This window comes from Hyla sarda, chromosome 6 (assembly GCF_029499605.1).
Source record: "Hyla sarda isolate aHylSar1 chromosome 6, aHylSar1.hap1, whole genome shotgun sequence".
NCBI classification, from domain to species: domain Eukaryota; kingdom Metazoa; phylum Chordata; class Amphibia; order Anura; family Hylidae; genus Hyla; species Hyla sarda.
In genome coordinates this window covers 293,472,914-293,494,412 of record NC_079194.1, presented here as the reverse complement: position 1 = coordinate 293,494,412, position 21,499 = coordinate 293,472,914, and the positions used below count along the sequence as shown (strand labels likewise).

General features: G+C 47.2%; 1 long non-coding RNA gene across 1 annotated transcript in view; it reads left to right on the top strand.

The window, feature by feature from the left end:
• The first annotated feature begins 1,025 nt into the window (after positions 1-1,025).
• LOC130277268 (uncharacterized) overlaps positions 1,026-21,499 on the top strand; it is a 50,109-nt gene continuing 29,635 nt past the window's right edge. Inside the window, exons 1-3 of the long non-coding RNA XR_008845416.1 lie at positions 1,026-1,046; positions 12,592-12,636; positions 17,048-17,083. This is a non-coding gene — a long non-coding RNA (uncharacterized LOC130277268). The remainder of the gene's footprint in view (positions 1,047-12,591; positions 12,637-17,047; positions 17,084-21,499) is intronic.

Here is a 21,499-nt window from a genome sequence, read left to right as displayed (position 1 = left end):
ATACAAGAATATAACTACTATAATACTGCTCCTATATACAAGAATATAACCACTATAATACTGCTCCTATATACAAGAATATAACTACTATAATACTGCTCCTATATACAAGAATATAACTACTATAATACTGCTCCTATATACAAGAATATAACTACTATAATACTGCTCCTATATACAAGAATATAACTACTATAATAATGTCCCCAAACTAGAGTGTTAAACTTTATTTTTCTTTAATTTTGTGCTGAACTAGAAAAAAGTAGTAAAATAGCTGCAAATGTTGTTACATAAATAAACAGGTTTCATCTTTTCCCTGCCTGTTTGCTGATAAATTCAAATAATTTGTATTTAAAGTTGTTTATTGCTTATCTAAAATATGTCTAAAATTAAAATAAATTTTTTAATATTTGAATCAAATTTTTTTTTTAAGGTGAACCAGATAAGGTAAGTTCATTCATTGTCATAAAAAACCTCAAACCCCTTGACATATATGAAGTTGGTATCACCTTAATCTTAATGATTTATTTATTTATTTTTACCACATATTAAATTTAAAAAAACTGAACACCCTACCAGTTTTTTTTTTACTTCACTCGCCCCACAAATGTGCATGTAATCATTTTTTTTTTGTTTTGTTTTGCCATTCCTTTTATAGTCCCATCTTTCCCTAATATGACTCCCAACCCCTTCCAACCCAGTTTGTGGCCACTGGAGGTGATCGGGAAACCAAAAACAATTTGTGTAACCCACATTGACTTAAATGGGAGTTTTACATACTCCTGGAGTTAAGTAAACACCGTAGATTGCGGGCCACACTGTTTGCTCCATATCCAATAATGTCATGGGGTGGGGGGTACATAAATTGCGTAAGACAGACGGCTTGGCTGTTTTCGGCTTCCTGACTTCCTCCGGTGGCTGCCAACAGACTGGAGGGGATCGGGATAGGATAGTAGAAGCCCAACGCAGTTGATGCTTTGATTCTTGCATTGAGATGAAACACTAAGGATTTTGTTTTTTCTTTTAGGACACAGAACAACAACCAGGTATTTTATCCTCCATATTTCTTTCCTTGCAGTCTTCCCTCCTTCTGTCTATAGAAACTTTCACTACTGAAATATGTTGTCTGGTATCATGTATAACCATTCAGGTAACATTGCATGTAGAAAAATTTCTGTAGATTTTGCCCAGTAACTCAGTGCAGAGAATCTGCAGCAAAGATGTTACATGTACCCCAGCACTAAGCCCTAAGCTATTGTTGGTATATTTGCTGCTGATTTTCTGCACTGAATTTCTGTGCTGAACATAATTAGAATGAATTGAATTTGTTGCAAATGAAATGAAAAAAACTGTGTGTATACACACACACATCTAGCCACTTAAAACACTTTAGCACTATCCACACTACTAGTGTAACAGTCCTACAGGCTCATCTGAGTCAAGGGAATCAAGGGTGATGAGCAAGGCTTGGCAAGACTGAGGTTAAATAATACGTTTCAGGGAGGAATGTCCAGAGAAGACGGTAGCCTAGTAAGCAGGGCTACTGCCTGGGATGTGGCTGGTCACGGGTTCGAATCCAGACAGTACTCCCCCCCTCTTCCAAGGTGACCTCCGGGCACCGCAGGGGCAGGCTTACCGGGGTGCCGTTGGTGGAACTCTTTTACCAGTTTGGAAGCGTGGAAATTTTCTTCTGGCTCCCAGGAGTTATCCTCGGGAGCTTCTCTCCCACTCCTTCTGGTAGCCAACATACAAGGAGGACATCAAGAGGTACATCTCCTCGTGCGTGGTCTGTGCCCGCAATAAGACTCCTTGTTCCTCTCCTGTGGGTCTGTTACAACCCCTCCCTATTCCCTCCCGCCCCTGGGGCTCAATCTCCATGGACTTTGTGGTAGACCTTTCTCCTTCAAAAGGGATGAACACCATCCTGGTCGTAGTTGACCGTCTCACCAAGATGGCCCATTTCATCCCCTACAAAGGCATACCCACCGCCAAACAGACGGCCGATCTAATTCTCAGAGAGGTCTTCAGGCTGCATGGGATCCCGGACGAAGTGGTCTCCGACCGAGGCATACAATTTGCCTCAAAGTTCTGGAAGCACTTCTGCCTGGCGCTTGGGGTTAAAGTAAACCTGTCCTCCGCTTTCCACCCTCAGTCAAACGGGCAGACTGAGAGAACTAATCAGACCCTAGAGCAGTACCTACGCTGTTTCAGCTCCCACCTGCAGGATGACTGGCTTGACCATCTCTCCACGGCCGAGTTCACCTACAACAATGCTGAGCACAGCTCAACCAAGCACAGCCCCTTCTTTGCTAACACAGGCTCCCACCCGGTGTTCATTCCCCACCTGCCCGTCGCCTCCACCCTCCCAGCAGTGGCCAAACGCCTAACAACTCTACAGGAGGCACAAAAGAACATTATAGACAACCTTCAGCTCGCCCAGCGGCGTATCAAACAGGGAGCAGACAGATGTTGTAAACCCACCCCGGGCTTTCATGTGGGAGACAAGGTGTGGCTGTCCACCAGTAACCTCAGATTGAAGGTCCCCTCCAAAAAGTTGTCCCAAAGATACATGGGTCCGTTCCGGATCACCGCACAAATCAACGAGGTCACGTTCCGGCTCAACCTTCCGGACTCCATTAGGGTGCACCCTGTCTTCCATTGCTCACTCCTCAAGCCATACGTGGAGAACACCTTCACAGGCCGCCACTCACCCCCTCCACCACCCAAGAGGGTACAGGGTGAAGAAGAATACGTGGTCGCAAAGATCCTCGACTCCAGGATCCACCGGGGAAGACTACAATACCTAATTGGGTGGGAGGGTTACCCTCCCGGGTCTTTCTTGTGCCAAAATGGCTGGCCAGCTTGGATTCATGGTTGAGTTTGAGCACTTCAAGCCGTGCGATTTCTGGTACATATAGTTGTAGGTCCTGATGAAACCAATGACTGTTTTTAAACGTAAGGCTGATATTCCCTGTGGGGTGGGCGAGGAAGGAGTCATTTTCGTATCCTTCTTTGATTGTGCCCAGGAGTTCTTTAGAGTAGGTGGCCCCTACGACCCTTCTCTCGGGTAAGATGTTATTTTGGTCCTTGTTACTCTTTGAGGGCTCGTAAAACATTCTGGAGAGGGTGTCAGCCTTGCCGTTTTTTGATCCGGGGCGATAGGTAATGAGAAAGTTGAAGCGGGAAAAGAATAGGCTCCATCTGGCCTGTCTGGCTGAGAGTCTCTTAGCACTTTGGATGAACTTGAGGTTCTTGTGATCAGTTAGTACGATTATGGGGTTGGTGGCTTCCTCCAGCAGGTGTCTCCACTCGGAGAAGGCATCCTTGATCGCCAGTAGTTCTTTGTTCCCAATGTAATAGTTCTTCTCGGAGGGGGGCATCTGACGGGAGAAATATGCACACGGGTGTAATAGCATCCTCTCCCCTGTCCGTTGTGACAAAACTGCCCCCACCGCGGAGCCTGCCCCCACCCCTTCCTCAGGTCCTCGTCCAGGTACTCTTTCAGAGCCTTGAGTTCAGGCTCTGAGAGGGAGTAGATTAGAGGTGCACCGAAATGGAAATTTCAGAACCGAAACGAAACCGAAAAAAAATAAAAGTCCGGCCGAAACCGATACCGAAAATGACTTCTCCCCGTCTTCTGGTAAAATGCAGCGCTCCGCTCATTAGATTAGATTAGATTCCCCCACATTAGATTGCCAGCTCCCCCACATTAGGTCGGGAGTTCCCGCACGTTAGTAGGCAGCTCCCCCACAATAGTAGGCAGCTCCCCCACAATAGTAGGCAGCTCCCCCACAATAGTAGGCAGCTCCCCCGCAATAGTAGGCAGCTCCCCCGCAATAGTAGGCAGCTCCCCCACAACAGTAGGCAGGTTCCCAAATTAGGTCAGCATTTCCCCCACAATAGTAGGCAGGTTCCCCACAATAGTAGGCAGCTCCCCCCAACAATAGTAGGCAGTTCCCACACAATATTAGGCAGCTCCCCCCAACAATATTAGGCAGCTCCCCCCACATTTTTAGGCAGCTCCCCCCCACATTAGGTCAGCAGTTCCCCCACAATAGTAGGCAGGTTCCCCACAATAGTAGGCAGTTCCCCCACAATATTAGGCAGCTCCCCCCACATTTGTAGGCAGCTCCCCCCCACAATATTAGGCAGCTCCCCCCCCCACAATATTAAGCAGCTCCCCCCAATAATATTAGGCAGCTCCCCCCAACAATATTAGGCAGCTCCCCCCCCCCAATATTAGGCAGCTCCCCCCCCCCACAATATCAGGCAGCTCCCCCCAACAATATTAGGCTGTTCCCCCCAACAATATTAGGCAGCTCCCCCCCCCCAATATTAGGCAGCTCCCCCCCCCCAATATTAGGCAGCTCCCCCCCCCCCACAATAGTAGGCAGCTCCCCCCAGTAGGCAGCTCCCCCCACCCCACAGACATACAGCTTCCAGCCATATACAGTGTACGGCTGGAGGCTGTATGTCTGTACTGCTGCCCCCACAGTGTTCCGGTCACCGCTCCTCCGGCCCGGGGTCACATCTACTGCTATGGCCTATGGACCATAGCAGTAGGTGCCGGGACCGGAGGAGCGGTGACCGGAATACTGAAGAAGATGACGCGGTCACTTACCAGGCCCTGGCCGGCATGCGTCCTCCTGAGTCTCTATGGTTGTACGCACGGGACGTCAGTGACGTCCCGTGCGTACGACCATAGAGGCGGAGAAGCGAAGGACCGAAGGAGGATCGCGGGAGGACGCCGGGGAATGGTGAGTGATCAGCGGACATCCTTATGTCCCGAAAAGATTTTTTCGGGACACAGGGATGTCCGGGATAGGATTAGGAATACTTCTTTTTATGTGCCCGGGCCGGCTCCCGTGTGTGGCTGCAGGCGGGGGCGGGCCAGAGCATATAAAAACTAATACTGTATACTAAAAACCAGGGGGCCTCCAGCTGTTGTGAAACTACAACTCCGCTGCAGGCGGAGTTGGAGTATTTAGTTGCCCCTTTAGCTCCGTGACTGCAATAGTCTTTCGGATCTTATGAGGGGCTGGACTTATATAGGGAAGTACCAGGTGTGGGTGGGGAATCAAGGGTGATGAGCAAGGCTTGGCAAGACTGAGGTAACATAACTGAGGCAAGACTGAGGTAACATCAATGTTGCCTCACATAATAATAGTGCCCCTATAAAGTATTACCCCACCCCCATGCTCCTATACAGTAGTGGGGCCCTCTCTGTGCTTTCATATAGTAGTTAGGCCCCCTCTGTGCCCACATATGGCAGTAAGGCCCCCTGCACCCTTTGTGGGCCATATAATGGTAAGCCACAATTAAATAACCCTAAGGGGTTAAAAAGAACCTGAATATTGCATGTGTCACAAAATATATAATACTTAACTTTTAATGTGAATAAATTAATATATAAAGTGAGGAACACACGTATTTAAAAACACAGTTCCACTGAAGTCTTTGAGATCTACAGAATATGCCTACGGGTCATAAATTGGACGACCAAGACTGATGGATCTGAGCGATTTGGTTAAGTGAGTCTAGATCACCGGCCCATGAAATTTTTGGAGATTCTAGGAGTATTATTTAGGCCCATTCCAGATGTGTGTATCACTATTCCTGTTCACAAGTCGTAGCTTTAGAGAGTGATGTTATTTGCCACCTACATCAGCAATTAGATGGTCTAGGAGAATGCTAGTATAACAGCACTGTGATACTAAGATCTTGAGAGTTCATACTCTAGAGTCGCTCTGGAATGCCCTCAAAGGTGAGGACCTCTATGGCCTCTATATGTGACATCACTTATGTATGTGGTAATTGGTCAGTTGTCTCCTTGATAAAGCCACACCAGTGGCGAAACATGTGGGTGTGTGAAAGATTTGTGTTTTAACTGCAACTCCACGGTGTCTAATGATAAATAAATAGAAACAGAAAAAGAGATTGGGGGGCTCACACTATATGTATATATATATACGAGCTACTTGTTTTGCACGTACCCTACGTGCCAAAAAATAGTAGGATAGAGTAGAAAAGATAAGACAGACCTCAAGGTGTATATATATATATGCAGGGCCGGACTGGGACCAAAAATAGGCCCGGGCATTTTAGAATAAGCAGCCCATTTTTTTGGGTGGCGTTCCGACTGCTGAGACCCCCGACTGATCACCTCAGTTTAGGTGGCTTTCCAGCTATTGTAAAGCTTTAACTCCCATCATGTCTGGAGAAACTCCGGAATTATGGGAGTTTTAGTTTTGCTACAACTGGAGAGCCACAGATTGGGGAACAGTATAATCCATCATCCCTGCAGAACTTAAAATTGACTACAGCTCTGATGGGACAGTCAGGAGAATACACAATATCAGTCACTACATCTGATGGGACAGTCAGGAGAATAGAATATTATATCAGTGACCTGAGTGACGTCTTCTCTGTTGGTCCAGACGCCAGGACTTCATCCAGCTACATCTTCTCTGCAGAGTATGACGTCAGGACAATGTTGGCTCCTCACTTTGCCAGCAGATCCTCATCCTCTACATGAAAAAAATAATTAATATAACACTGCCAAACACTGTGCCCCCTGAAAAGAACCCTGACACACATTGTACCCATTATAATAATACTGCCACACACTGTTTCTTCTCAGATCAGCTAAATCCCACCCCTGCACTGTCTTCCTCTATCCCTCTCCTTCAGACCCCTCTGTCCTCCCCCTCCTCCAGACCCCTCTGTCCTCCTCCTCCATTCTCCTTTGTCCTCCTTCATTCTCCTCCTCCAGACCCCTCTGTCCTCCTCCATCCTACTGCTCCAGACCCCTATGTCCTCCTTCTCCAGACCATCTTTGCTCCTCCGTCTTCCTTCTGACTCCTCTGTCGTCCTCCTCCTCCTCAATACCATTTTTTTCTCTTCTCCTTCAGACCCCTCTGTCTTCTTCCATCCTCCTTCAGACCCCTCTTTACTCCTCCATCGTCCTCCTCCTGACAACTGTCTCTTTCTCCAGGCCCATGTGTCCTCCTCCATACTTCTCCAGCAGACCCCTCTTTCCTCCTCCATCTTTCTTCTTCAGAGCCCTCTGTCCTCCTCTAGACCCCTCTGTCCTCCTCCATCCTCCAGGCCTCTCTTTTCTCTTCTCCTCCAGACCACTTTGTCCTTATCCATCCTCCTTCCTCAGGCCACTTTGTCCTCCTCCTCTCTCCTCCTTAAGACTCATCTGTCCTCCTACATCCACCTCCTCCAGACCCCTCTGTTCTCCTCCTCCACCCTCCTGCTCCAGACCCCTCTGTCTTCCTCTATCCTTCTCCACCCTCCTGCTCCAGACCCCTCTATCCTCCTCCTCCATCCTCCTCCGCCCTCCTGCTCCAGACCACTCTTTACTCCTCCTCCTTCTCCTCCACCTGACCACTCTCTTCTCCTCATCCAGGACCCTCTGTCCTCCTTAGTCCTTCTTCTCTAGACCCCTCAGTCCTTCTCCTCCAGACCCCTCTGTCCTCCTCCTACATCCTCTTCTGCCCTCCTGCTCCAGACCTCTCTGTCCTCCTCCTCCAGACACTCTGTCCTCCTCATCCTCTTCTTTCATCCTCCACCCTCCTCCAGACCCCTCTGTCCTTTTCCTCCGGACTCCTCTTTCCTCCTCAACCCTCCTCCTCCAGACTCCTTTTTCCTCCACCTCCAGATCCCTCTGTCCACCTTTATTCTCCTTCTCCAGACCCCTCTTTACTCCTCCTGACGTCTCTGTACTCCATCCTTCTCCTGACCTATCTTTCCTCCTGCGTCCTCCTCAATACCTCTGTTTTCTCTTGTTCTCCAGACCAATCTGTCCTCCTCAATCCCCTTCTACGGGCCCCTCTGTTCTCCTCCAGCCTTCTCCACCAGACCCCACTTTACTCCTCCACCCTCCTTTGTTCTCCAGACTTCTCTGTCCTCCTCCTGACCCCTCTGTCCTCCTCCTCCTCCAGACCCCCTTTTACCTACTTCTCCAGACCCCTCTGTCCTCCTCCTCCAGACCCCTCTGTCCTCCTCCTCCTGACCCCTCTGTCCTCCTCCTAACCCCTCTGTCCTCCTCCTGACCCCTCTGTCCTCCTCCTGACCTCTATGTCCTCCTCCTCCAGACCCCCTTTTCCCTACTCCTCCAGACTCCTCTGCCTTTCTCCGTTCACCTCCTCCAGAGCTCTCTGTCCACTGCAGACCCCTGAGGTCATGTTCATATGGTGTTAATTGTGCTGAATTTCCGCATGTAAAATGTGTAAAATACATACATAAATCGTACATAAATATATACATACATAACACATACATACATCTGTCTAGCTTACACACATCATACATACACACATCATGCATATTCATATATTTCATACATAAACACATCATACATACGCACACATCTTACTCACAACATACATACACATTCTACACACATATCATACATATATACACACACACACATCATACATACACATTCTACACATATATCATACATATACACACACATTATACATATACCAGCCGCCGCCCCCACATCACACATTACATACACATCATACATTATATACATACTCACACACTGTACACACATCATACATACACATCATACATTACATACATACTCACACACTGTACACACATCATACATACACAAACGCAATAATACATACACACATAATACATATACTCACACATAAATCATACACACACCTCACATAACACATACATGCAAACATCATACATACACATGATACATAACCTCCTTTCCCCCCAGTCCTCGGCCTCCTCATCTGCATACGCCGTGAGTTCAGGGTGATCATGTCCCGGGGATCCAGGGTCTGAGGCAGCGCTAAGTCGCACGGAAGCTCTAGTGCCCTGGGTAGGCCAAAGCAAAGGCCCGTGCTACAGCAGCGCAGCCCAGGGGTGCGGGAGGTGCCTTGTTCGGGGGGATTTAGTTCGGAGGGGGGCACTGCTGGGGGCCCCTACATAGAAGGACCCCCCCCCGGCGGGGGCCTCTGCTACGCCACCACCGCCAGGAATATGTTGCCGCAGCTGTTGGGGTCAGAGGAAGATAAGGAGCGCCGACTCCCATCTGCTTGCCGGCCTCCACTTCTTCCTGGGCGCAAGGAGCAAGCAGACATTGTGCCTACGCGGCGCACGTTTGCCTCCAGCAAATCTGCTGCAGCAGGAGGAGGGGTAAGAGCGGCTGGAGCCGCAAACTTAGAAAAAAAAACAAAAACATTTTTAAACATTGCGTCGAGGCAGACGGCCCACTGGACGGCCCAGCCCACCGGGCAAATGCCCGCTGTGCCCGATTGCCAGTCTGGCCCTGTATATATGTAAAGATGAACAAGCTAGTTAGATATGCATAAACAATTTATTAGTGAAATACAATTGAAAGTATGTCCAAGCAGGGCCCTTGCTGTGGACTGTATACTTTATTGGTACTCAAAATTCATACATGAACAAAGATGAACTGTTAAAATTATCTAAAATCATTAAAATGACTTGAAAGTCATTGGAGGTGTATATATATATATGTTGTGAAAAAAGGTTGTAAAAAATCCTCAATACAGCCACCCGCAAGAAGTTCAATATATTGATATTGTATCCGTGGTATTTAGTAGCAAAGTGATAGTTTGTAATAAGAGGCTGGTGCTATGCACCACTCACCGCACCGATTCTAATGATCTCCGGGATGGGAACCTCGCTTGTCAGGACTGGCACAGCTGTGCGGCCGGCTCGGGGATGGTGTCCGTGCGCTGGTCTGGCTTGGTATCCGGAGTGGCACAGGTTGGCGTCTGGACGGTATTTGGCGGTGGAATGAAGGCAACACTGTGAGTGTGAGCAGACAGTGTCCTCGTGTGTCCAGTGCTGCAGAGTGCTCGTCTGAGCGGTGGGCTGCAAATTGGGGGGTTCCAGCAGTTGCAAGTGCTGGAAATGCAGTAGGGTGGTCTGTATTGACAAGGTGGGTAAGTATGCTAGACGCGTTTCGGTGAGACCCTTTTCTCAATAGTGATGTACATCTCTTTTTCTGTTTCTATTTATTTATCATTAGACACCGTGGAGTTGCAGTTAAAACACGAATCTTTCACACCCCGACATGTTTCGCCACTGCTGTGGCTTTATCAAGGAGACAACTGACCAATTACCACATACATAAGTGGTGTCACATATAGAGGCCATAGAGGTCCACACCTTTGAGGACATTCCAGAGCGACTTTAGAGTATGAACTCTGAAGATCTTAGTATCACAGTGCTGTTATACTAGCATTCTCCTAGACCATCTAATTGCTGATGTAGGTGGCAAATAACATCACTCTCTAAAGCTACGACTTGTGATCAGGAATAGTGATACACACATCTGGAATGGGCCGAAATAATACTCGAATCCTAGAATACTAGAATCTCCAACAATTCCATGGGCCGGTGATCTAGACTCACTTAACCAAATCGCTCAGATCCATCAGTCTTGGTCGTCCAATTTATGACCCGTAGGAATATTCTGTAGATCTCAAAGACTTCAGTGGAACTGTGTTTTTAAATACGTGTGTTCCTCACTTTATATATTAATTTATTCACTTTAAAAGTTAAGTTTTATATATTTTTGTGACACATGCAATATAGAGGTTCTTTTTAACCTCTTGGGGTTATTTCATTGTTGGTTGGATCACCTCTGCATGTGTTATTGGGCCGCTAAGTAGTAGTGTGGACAAATAATAGTAAGCCCCCTTGGTGTGCCATATTAGCTCCCTCCTACCTGTTAGGTAAGCAGGCAGCCCCTCCCCCGGCCACATTGAATAGGTAGATCTTTCTTATTTAGATTAGGTAGGCAGCTCTTAAATTATATATTTTTTTTAAGTTACCTCACCCACGCAAAGCAAAGCCGTTCCGTCCGGCCCAGTAACCTCTGTGTCCTAGTGTAGGCGGTATGATGACATCATATCATAGTGGAGATGTCTTGTGAGGCTACTCTGCAGGTACTGGAGTGAGTGGTGGAGTCGGGAGCTTTTTGCTCTGCTAATGCTTCTCTCTATACCCCCATGAGCACTTCCCTCTCTACTGCTAATACCTCTCCTAATACATCCATTAGCACTTCCCTCTCTACTGTTAATATATCCTCCTATACACCCATATGCACTTCCCTCTCTGCTGCTAATACCTCTCCCCATACACCCATGAGCACTTTCCTCTCTACTGTTAATACTTCTCCCTATACACCCATGCGCACTTCCCTCTCTAATGCTAATATCTGCCCCTATACACCCATGAGCACTTCCCTCTCTACTGCTAATACCTATCTCTATACACCCATGAGCATTCTCCTCTACTGCTAATACCTCTCCCTGTACACCAATAAGCATTTCCCTTTACCGCTAATACCTCTCCTTATATGCCCATGGGCACTTCCCTCTACTGCTAATACCTCTCCCTATACAGCCATAAGCACTTTCCATTTTTTACGGCTAATTCCTCTCTTTATACACCCAAGAACAATTCCCTTTACTGCTAATACCTCTCCCTATACACCCATAAGCACGTTCCCCTTTTTACTGCTAAAACCCCTCTTTCTACACCCATGAACACTTCCCTCTACTGCTTATACCTCTCCATATACACCCATGAACACATTCCTCTCTATTGCTAATACATATCCCTATACACCAACCATTCTGCTAGCATTGCCTGCTGCTCTATTACATTTCCTGACATCAAGAAAACTGATATGGTTGCACATTGACATCTTGCACAACGTTCCTGTGCTTCTTACTATAGATATATCAGGTCATTAAGATCATGATGTGCAATCCCACTAGCCATGTCATGGCCACCTGTGTGTAGCTGATCCCTAACATCCCTAACATAAAATGGCAATGTGCTGAGTGGCAACCACCATTACATCAGTGCCCATAGGGAGAACCCCAATGCGGCCTGACCTAGTCCCGACTCTGTGTTGAGACACCCTACAGACAGTGTCTAATAGCACCACACAGAGTGAACAGATGGCAAAGCTTACTCACCATATATCTATGACCCCTTAACCCCTTTCCTCAGATACTGAGGTCAGGACTGTATCAAAAGTTCTATATTCTGTCCGAGGGTTTTTACGTCCCAGGTGCATTATCTTGCACTCTCCTGGAACATCAACCATAAAGACCAATACCTTACCACCAAAGACTTTAAGGGGTACTCCACCCCTGAACAGCTTATCCCCTATCTAAAGGATAGAGGATAAGATGTCTGATCGCAGCAGCCAGACCCCGAGATCAGATATCATATCCCCTATCCTTTGAATAGGATATAGCATGTCTAGGGGCAGAGTACTCCTTTACAGTGACTGCCTCAGCACCTCATATCCAGATACCACTGAACAAATTCTCTCGTTTACACTAAAAAAGAAAAAAAAAATTCAGATCCAATAGTTACACTTTATGTAAGAAATTGGGATAGTTTCGTTTTTTGTTTTTGTTGTTGTCTTTTGTTCCTTGTGTGTAAAGTCTCTCATACCAGAAGCTGGAATCATTCTAAACTTTTACTGAAGTTTTATTATAAACAGATAAATCATAACAAAATGTTATTACTTTAAGACTTTTCTTTTTCCTTAAATTGGAGGACCAGAGGCGAATGATGAATTGGAATCATCAGAAGCAGAATCAGGTATTTTATTCCTATATTTCTTTTTTTGCAGACTTCCCTTCACCTCTCTATAGAATCCATAAATGTGACCAGTCAATGCTGTATACACAGTTCTGTAGGGGACCATCCGCAAGTGCTTTACATTGTAAACAGGATTTGTTTCTGCTCTCCCAGAAGAGATTAATGTGTCAATATATCTGAGCACAATGGTCTCTCCTGAGCATGCAGCTGCCCAGGATCAAGCATAACCATAATTACTAGGCTTCCTATGTGCAACAATATAACTACTATAATACTGCCCCCTATATACAAGAATATAACTACTATAACACTGCTCCTATATACAAGAATATAACTACTATAATACTGCCTCCTATATACAAGAATATACCGTAACTACTGTCTATAATACTGCTCCTTTATACAAGAATATAACTACTTAAATACTGCCCCTATATATAAGAATATAACTACTATAATACTGCTCCTATATACAAGAATATAACTACTATAATACTGCCCCCTATATACAAGAAAATAACTACTATAATACTGCTCCTATATACAAGAATATAACTACTATAATACTGCTCCTATATACAAGAATATATCTACTATAATACTTCTCCTATATACAAGAATATAACTACTATAATACTGTCTCCTATGTACAAGAATATAACTACTATAATACTGCCTCCTATATATTAGAATATAACTACTATAATACTGCCCCCTATATATAAGAATATAACTACTATAATACTGCTCCTACATACAAGAATATAACTACTATAATACTGCTCCTATATACAAGAATATAACTACTATAATACTGCCTCCTATATACAAGAATATAACTACTATAATACTGCTCCTATATACAAGAATATAACTACTATAATACTGCTCCTATATACAAGAATATAACTTCTATAATACTGCTCCTATATACAAGAATATAACTACTATAATACTGCTCCTATATACAAGAATATAACTACTATAATACTGCTCCTATATACAAGAATATAACTACTATAATACTGCTCCTATAATACTGCTCCTATATACAAGAATATAACTACTATAATACTGCCTCCTAGCTGAGAGGTTGTGTCTGTGTAGCTCTCCTGATGTCTGGAGAAAGCCCAGGGAGGGGCCATCCTGGGTGGGGAAGCTCCCCAAGCAAGGCCCAGGCTTTTCGGCTTATTCTGGGAATTAATCCCCAGACACCACAAACCATGGATGAAAATCCTAAAGTTTCTATGGATGTAAGAAATGTGCAGAAAGTGTCCAGTCCTGGTGCAGCAAGAAGCACAGATGAGGAGAAAGTCTTGGAAGCTAAGAATGAAGCATTACCAAGTAAGACAATGGCTGCAGGTACAATCCACCCCTCCTGCAGTCAGACAGAGGAGAACATCCCTGGAGAAGCAGACCATGCTGGAGAATCTATAGCAGCCTGTACTGATACGGTCTGACTGCACACAATACGGGAGCGGGAGCAGCGCAAAAGTTACAAGCACGCCAGATGAGACCAGAGGGAGAACACCAGGAAGGCTTCAGGGGGCCACAAGTGCGGTCACTGGGAAGAACCAGGGGCCCAGTCTGGAGATTGTGACCCCGCAGCAGTGACCACAGCAACACCGAGTCAGATGCCACCTCAGAAGCAGAGTCCTGTGAGTACCCCACCAGCGGGGTCCCCCAATACTCAGCGGGAGCCTGAATTGTGTTTGGCCGAGCAGATCCCAGCTCTGGTAAAGAGACTTGAGACTTTAAAAAAGACAAAACTACAGCTGCAAAAACAAATCGACTGTATTTACAAGTTAACCCCAATAACAATGGCATCCATGACAAGAAGCTGAGCTCCCTCGCTGTGCAGCTTGCTGACACTGTGCAGGACATGGAGGATGTATTGGAGCGGATGGGACCAGTCGGTGAATCCTACAGAAATCGGCAGCGATTTGAGGGATATAAGGAGAGACCTGCGCCAAAACCATCTCCATCTGCTGCTTAACCCAATACTCCAGCCTCACCAGATGACACCCAGCAGTCCTGTGTAAGACAAGAGGACATCCAGCAGCCCTGTGTAAGACCAGTCCTCAGACCAGCCAGCTTCCCTTTTGAGAAAGAAGATTTGTACAGACAAGCAGAAGCAAGTGTCCAGTAACTACAGAGACCTGCAGAGATTCCTCCAGAGGCACCACAAGTCCCAGCAGTCTATCCTGTGAAGCAGGACTATTGACACAAACCACAAGGTAACTCTGTAGAAGCTGTGCCGTCACCACAAGCCCCAGGGGGCAGTAGAGAGCAGCAGGACTGTGGACTCTTACCTGAAGGCAGCAGTGCAGCAGAGAGTTCACAGGACATGGCTCTGCAGGGCTTGCTGGGCTCTGTAGTGCAGGATCATACTGCCAGTACTGATATGACTGTATCTGATATTAATGATGATGTTTCTGCAGAGGGGAGCGCTTCACAGTCTGTGTGGGATCTGGGGTCATCTCTGGGGTCAGATCCACCATTAGTTCAGCCTTCAGTGGCTTGTGACCCCCAGAGTCTAGAGGTTGATGGTGGGGAGGGGGCTGTACAGTCTGGTGCACAACAATTCCCCCCTTTAGTCATGCAAGTGTCAGACCCCCATAGTGCAGGCGGAACAGCAGCCACCACAGGGCCCCCAAGTACAGCAGGAGAGTAGAATTAGTGGTGCCTCCTCCTGGTAATGCCTGGAGCCGTGGGTCACCATTCATGTCCAATGTAAACTATACAGGTCAGGCTTTCAAGAGGAGGAACGTGGTCAGGTTCAGACATAGAGGGGCCAAGGAGGAGCTGCCTGACAGGAGGTTTGTGGTCCGTGAACTTCTGTGCCACCAAATGGGCTTCCTGCCATCTAACATCCTGGCAGTGATAAACCTTCCTGACAGACAGGGCTATGACGTCAGCTTCAAACTCATGTCTAACCTGGACCGCTTCTGGGCCCATGTCACCCGGGTGAGAGATGCTGATGGCTGGAATAAGTTCAGCTTTATCCCCATCTCCAGACCAGACACAGCAAACGTCACCATTATATTCTGGAACGAGTCTGTCCCCCCCAGGATATTGTTGTGTGGTTAAAGAGACACTGTGACCTAATGTCAGACCTGACTAAGACCAGGGATGAGGATGGCATATGGACGGGCGGGTGGAAGGTCCTGGTAAAGTTACGGCAGATAAACAACATTACCCAACATCTGCCCAATTCATTTTTCATTGGCCGGGAGAAAGGGGTCTACTTCTATGCAGGTCAGCCGAGGAAATGCTTCAAGTGTGGGAAGACCGGTCATATCGCGAGTGTCTGCACACTGGTAAAATGCAATTTATGTGGGGAGATCGGCCATGTCAGCGCCACCTGCCGGAACATCCGCTGCAACCTCTGTGGTAAGACCGGTCACTCCCACAGGGACTGTCCTGACGCCTGGCATAACATCTGTAAGGACTTCCCTGATGAGGACCTGCTGGAGGGGGCAGAGGACCTGGAGGGGGAGACGTTGGTGTCAGGGTCAGCAGCGACACAGCCCGAGCCTCAGCACAATATGTGTGACAACATGGGTGACAACATGGGTGACAACATGGGTGAAAATGTGGGTGACATAGTGCCCGACCAGTCACAGCCAGGAACCACTGAGGGGAGTAGGGAGGTCACTGAGCAGGTTGTGGCCATGTCTTCTTCTGTCCCAGCATCAATAAACTCACAGAATAGACGGAAAAAAGACAAAACCAGCTGTAAGCCTGAGTAGGAATCGACCACTGTCCAAAAACTTTCCAAAAAGAAAGTAGACCCCGGGACAGGTGTAATGACCATAACAAATAGGTACAGTGTGTTGTTAGATGCTGAGGAAGAGATGGAGAGGGAGCGAAAGAGAGTGGTAGATGAACTTAATGAGGACCAAGAGGGTGATTTCCCCCCCCCCCCCCCAAAAGAATTTTTTTTTTGTGTTATCAGCAAAAAGACCAATACCTTACCACGAAAGACTTAAAAGGGTACTCCACCCCCGAACAGCTTATCCCCTGTACATAGGATAGAGGATAAGATGTCTGATCGCAGCAGCCAGACCCCGAGATCAGATATCATATCCCCTATCCTTTGAATAGGGTATAACATGTCTTGGGGCAGAGTACTCCTTTACAGTGACTGCCTCAGCACCTCATATCCAGATACCACTGAACAAATTCTCTCATTTACACTAAGAAAGAAAAAATATTCAGCTCCAATAGTTAAACTTTATGTAAGAAATTCGGGGAGTTTTGTTTTTTGTTTTTGCCTTTTGTTCCTTGTGTGTAAAGTCTCTCATACCAGAAGCTGAAATCATTCTAAACTTTTACTGAAGTTTTATTATAAACAGATAAATCAGAACAAAATGTTATTACTTTAAGACTTTTCTTTTTCCTTAAATAGAAGAGGAAAATGATGAATTGGATCCCCCACCACCAGGTATTTTATTCCTATATTTCTTTTTTTGCAGACTTCCCTTCACCTCTCTATAGAATCTATAAATGTGACCAGTCAATGCTGTATACACAGTTCTGTAGGGGACCATCCGCAAGTGCTTTACATTGTAAACAGGATTTGTTTCTGCTCTCCCTATATACAAGAATATAACTACTATAATACTGCTCCTATATAAAAGAATAAACCTACTATAATACGGCTTGTCACGATTCGGCTGGCAGGAGGTGGATCCTCTGTGCCAGAGAGGGATTGGCGTGGACCGTGCTAGTGGACCGGTTCTAAGTTACTACTGGTATTCACCAGAGCCCGCCGCAAAGCGGGATGGTCTTGCAGCGGCGGTAGTAACCAGGTCGTATCCACTAGCAACGGCTCAACCTCTCTGACTGCTGAAGATAGGCGCGGTACAAGGGAGTAGACAAGAGCAAGGTCGGACGTAGCAGAAGGTCGGGGCAGGCAGCAAGGATCGTAGTCAGGGGCAACGGCAGGAGGTCTGGAACACAGGCTAGGAACACACAAGGAAACGCTTTCACTGGCACAATGGCAACAAGATCCGGCGAGGGAGTGCAGGGGAAGTGAGGTATACATAGGGAGTGCACAGGTGAACACACTAATTAGAACAACTGCGCCAATCAGTGGCGCAGTGGCCCTTTAAATCGCAGAGACCCGGCGCGTGCGCGCCCTAGGGAGCGGGGCCGCGCGCGCCGGGACAGGACCGACGGAGAGCGAGTCAGGTACGGGAGCCGGGGTGCGCATCGCATCGCGAATCGCACCCCGGCTGGAGGCGGTATCGCAGCGCACCCGGTCAGTGGATCTGACCGGGGCGCTGCAGTAGCGAGGATGTGGCGAGCGCTCCGGGGAGGAGCGGGGACCCGGAGCGCTTGGCGTAACAGTACCCCCCCCCTTGGGTCTCCCCCTCTTCTTGGAGCCTGAGAACCTGAGGACCAGACTTTTGTCTAGGATGTTGTCCTCAGGTTCCCAGGATCTCTCTTCAGGACCACAGCCCTCCCAATCGACCCAAAAATTTTTTTTCCCTCTGACCGTCTTGGAGGCCAGTATCTCCTTTACGGAGAAGATGTCAGAGGAACCGGAAACAGGAGTGGGAGAAACAAGTTTGGGAGAGAAACGGTTGATGATGAGTGGTTTAAGAAGAGAGACATGAAAGGCATTAGGAATACGAAGAGAAGGAGGAAGAAGAAGTTTGTAAGAGACAGGATTAATTTGGCACAAGATTTTGAAAGGACCAAGATAGCGTGGTCCCAGTTTGTAGCTGGGGACACGGAAGCGGACATATTTAGCGGAGAGCCATACCTTGTCTCCGGGAGAAAAAATGGGGGGAGCTCTTCTTTTCTTATCGGCAAACTTTTTCATGCGAGATGAAGCCTGTAAAAGAGAATTTTGGGTCTCTTTCCATATGGTGGAAAGATCACGAGTCACTTCATCCACAGCGGGCAAACCAGAGGGCAAGGGAGTAGGGAGGGGGGGAAGAGGGTGACGGCCGTACACCACGAAAAATGGGGATTTAGAAGAAGATTCAGAGACTCTGAAGTTGTACGAGAATTCGGCCCATGGTAGAAGATCTGCCCAGTCATCCTGGCGGGAGGAAACAAAATGCCGTAAATAGTCACCCAGGACCTGGTTAATTCTTTCTACTTGCCCATTGGATTGAGGATGATAAGCAGAAGAGAAGTTTAATTTAATCTTGAGTTGTTTACAGAGAGCCCTCCAGAATTTTGACATGAATTGGACGCCTCTATCCGAGACGATCTGCGTGGGCAAACTGTGAAGACGAAAAATGTGTACAAAAAATTGTTTTGCCAACTGAGGCGCTGAAGGAAGACCAGGAAGAGGAATAAAATGTGCCATCTTGGAAAATCGATCAACGACCACCCAAACAACAGTGTTGCCACGGGATGGGGGTAAGTCTGTAATAAAGTCCATACCAATCAGAGACCAAGGCTGTTCGGGGACAGGCAGAGGATGAAGGAGACCAGCAGGCTTCTGGCGAGGAGTCTTATCCCGGGCACAGACAGTACAGGCCCGCACAAAATCAACAACATCCGTCTCCAGAGTCGGCCACCAATAGAAGCGAGAGATGAGTTGCAAAGACTTTTTGATGCCCGCATGGCCAGCGAGGTGGGAGGAGTGACCCCATTTGAGAATCCCGAGACGTTGGCGTGGAGAAACGAAGGTCTTCCCTGGAGGAGTTTGCCTGATGGAGGCTGGAGAAGTGGAGATCAGACAGTCAGGAGGAATGATGTGTTGTGGAGAGACCTCTACTTCCGAAGCATCCGAGGAACGAGAGAGAGCATCGGCCCTAATGTTCTTGTCGGCAGGGCGAAAATGAATTTCAAAGTTAAAACGGGCAAAGAACAAAGACCACCTGGCCTGGCGAGGATTCAGCCGTTGGGCAGACTGGAGATAGGAGAGATTCTTGTGGTCGGTGTAAATGATAACTGGAAATTTTGATCCCTCCAGCAGATGCCTCCATTCCTCAAGTGCCAATTTAATGGCCAGTAGTTCTCGATCCCCGATGGAGTAGTTCCTCTCCGCCGGAGAGAAGGTCCTAGAAAAAAAACCACAAGTAACAGCATGCCCGGAAGAATTTTTTTGTAGAAGGACCGCTCCAGCTCCCACTGAGGAGGCATCAACCTCCAAAAAGAAGGGTTTAGATGGGTCAGGTCTGGAGAGCACGGGAGCAGAAGAAAAGGCAGACTTGAGCCGTTTAAATGCGTCTTCCGCTTGAGGAGACCAGGACTTAGGATTGGCATTCTTCTTGGTTAAAGCCACGATAGGAGCCACAATAGTGGAAAAATGAGGAATAAATTGTCTGTAATAATTGGCGAACCCCAAAAAACGTTGGATAGCACGGAGTCCGGAGGGGCGTGGCCAATCTAAGACGGCAGAGAGTTTATCTGGGTCCATTTGTAGTCCCTGGCCAGAAACCAAGTATCCTAGGAAAGGAAGAGATTGACATTCAAACAGACATTTCTCCATTTTGGCATAAAGTTGATTGTCTCGAAGTCTCTGAAGAACCATGCGGACATGCTGGCGGTGTTCCTCTAAGTTGGCAGAAAAAATCAGAATATCGTCCAGATACACAACAACACAGGAATATAAGAGATCACGAAAAATTTCATTAACAAAGTCTTGGAAGACGGCAGGGGCGTTGCACAGGCCAAAGGGCATGACCAGATACTCAAAGTGTCCATCTCTAGTGTTAAATGCAGTTTTCCATTCGTCCCCCTCCCTGATGCGGATGAGATTATAAGCACCTCTTAAGTCCAGTTTGGTAAAGATGTGGGCACCTTGAAGGCGATCAAAGAGTTCTGAGATAAGAGGTAGGGGGTAGCGGTTCTTTACCGTGATTTTATTAAGTCCGCGGTAATCAATGCAAGGACGTAGGGAGCCATCTTTTTTGGACACAAAGAAAAATCCAGCTCCGGCAGGAGAGGAGGATTTGCGGATAAACCCCTTTTTTAAATTTTCCTGGATGTATTCAGACATAGCAAGAGTCTCTGGGGCGGACAGAGGATAAATTCTGCCCCGGGGTGGAGTAGTGCCTGGGAGGAGGTCAATAGGACAGTCATAAGGCCTGTGAGGAGGTAAAGTCTCAGCTTGTTTTTTGCAAAATACGTCAGCATAGTCCATATAAGCCTTAGGGAGACCGGTTACAGGGGGAACCACAGGGTCACGGCAGGGAGTACTGGGAACCGGTTTAAGACAGTCCTTGAAACAAGAAGTACCCCAGCTCTTGATCTCTCCTGTGGACCAATCAAGGGTTGGGGAATGGCGTTGAAGCCACAGTAGTCCAAGGAGAATTTCGGAAGTGCAATTGGAGAGGACCAAAAACTCAATTTTTTCGTGATGAGGTCCGATGCACATTAGGAGGGGCTCCGTGCGGTAACGTACGGTACAGTCCAATCTTTCATTGTTAACACAATTGATGTAGAGGGGTCTGGTGAGACTGGTCACCGGGATGTTGAACCTGTTGATGAGAGAGGCCAAAATAAAATTTCCTGCAGATCCGGAATCCAAGAAGGCCATGGTAGAGAAGGAGAAGGTAGAGGCAGATATCCGCACAGGCACAGTAAGGCGTGGAGAAGCAGAGTTGACATCAAGAACTGTCTCACCTTTGTGCGAAGTCAGCGTACGTCTTTCCAGGCGGGGAGGACGGATAGGACAATCCTTCAGGAAGTGTTCGGTACCGGCACAGTACAGGCAAAGATTCTCCATGCGGCGTCGTGTCCTCTCTTGAGGTGTCAAGCGAGACCGGTCAACTTGCATAGCCTCCACGGCGGAAGGCACAGGAACGGATTGCAGAGGACCAGAGGAGAGAGGAGCCGGGGAGAAAAAACGCCTCGTGCGAACAAAGTCCATATCCTGGCGGAGCTCCTGACG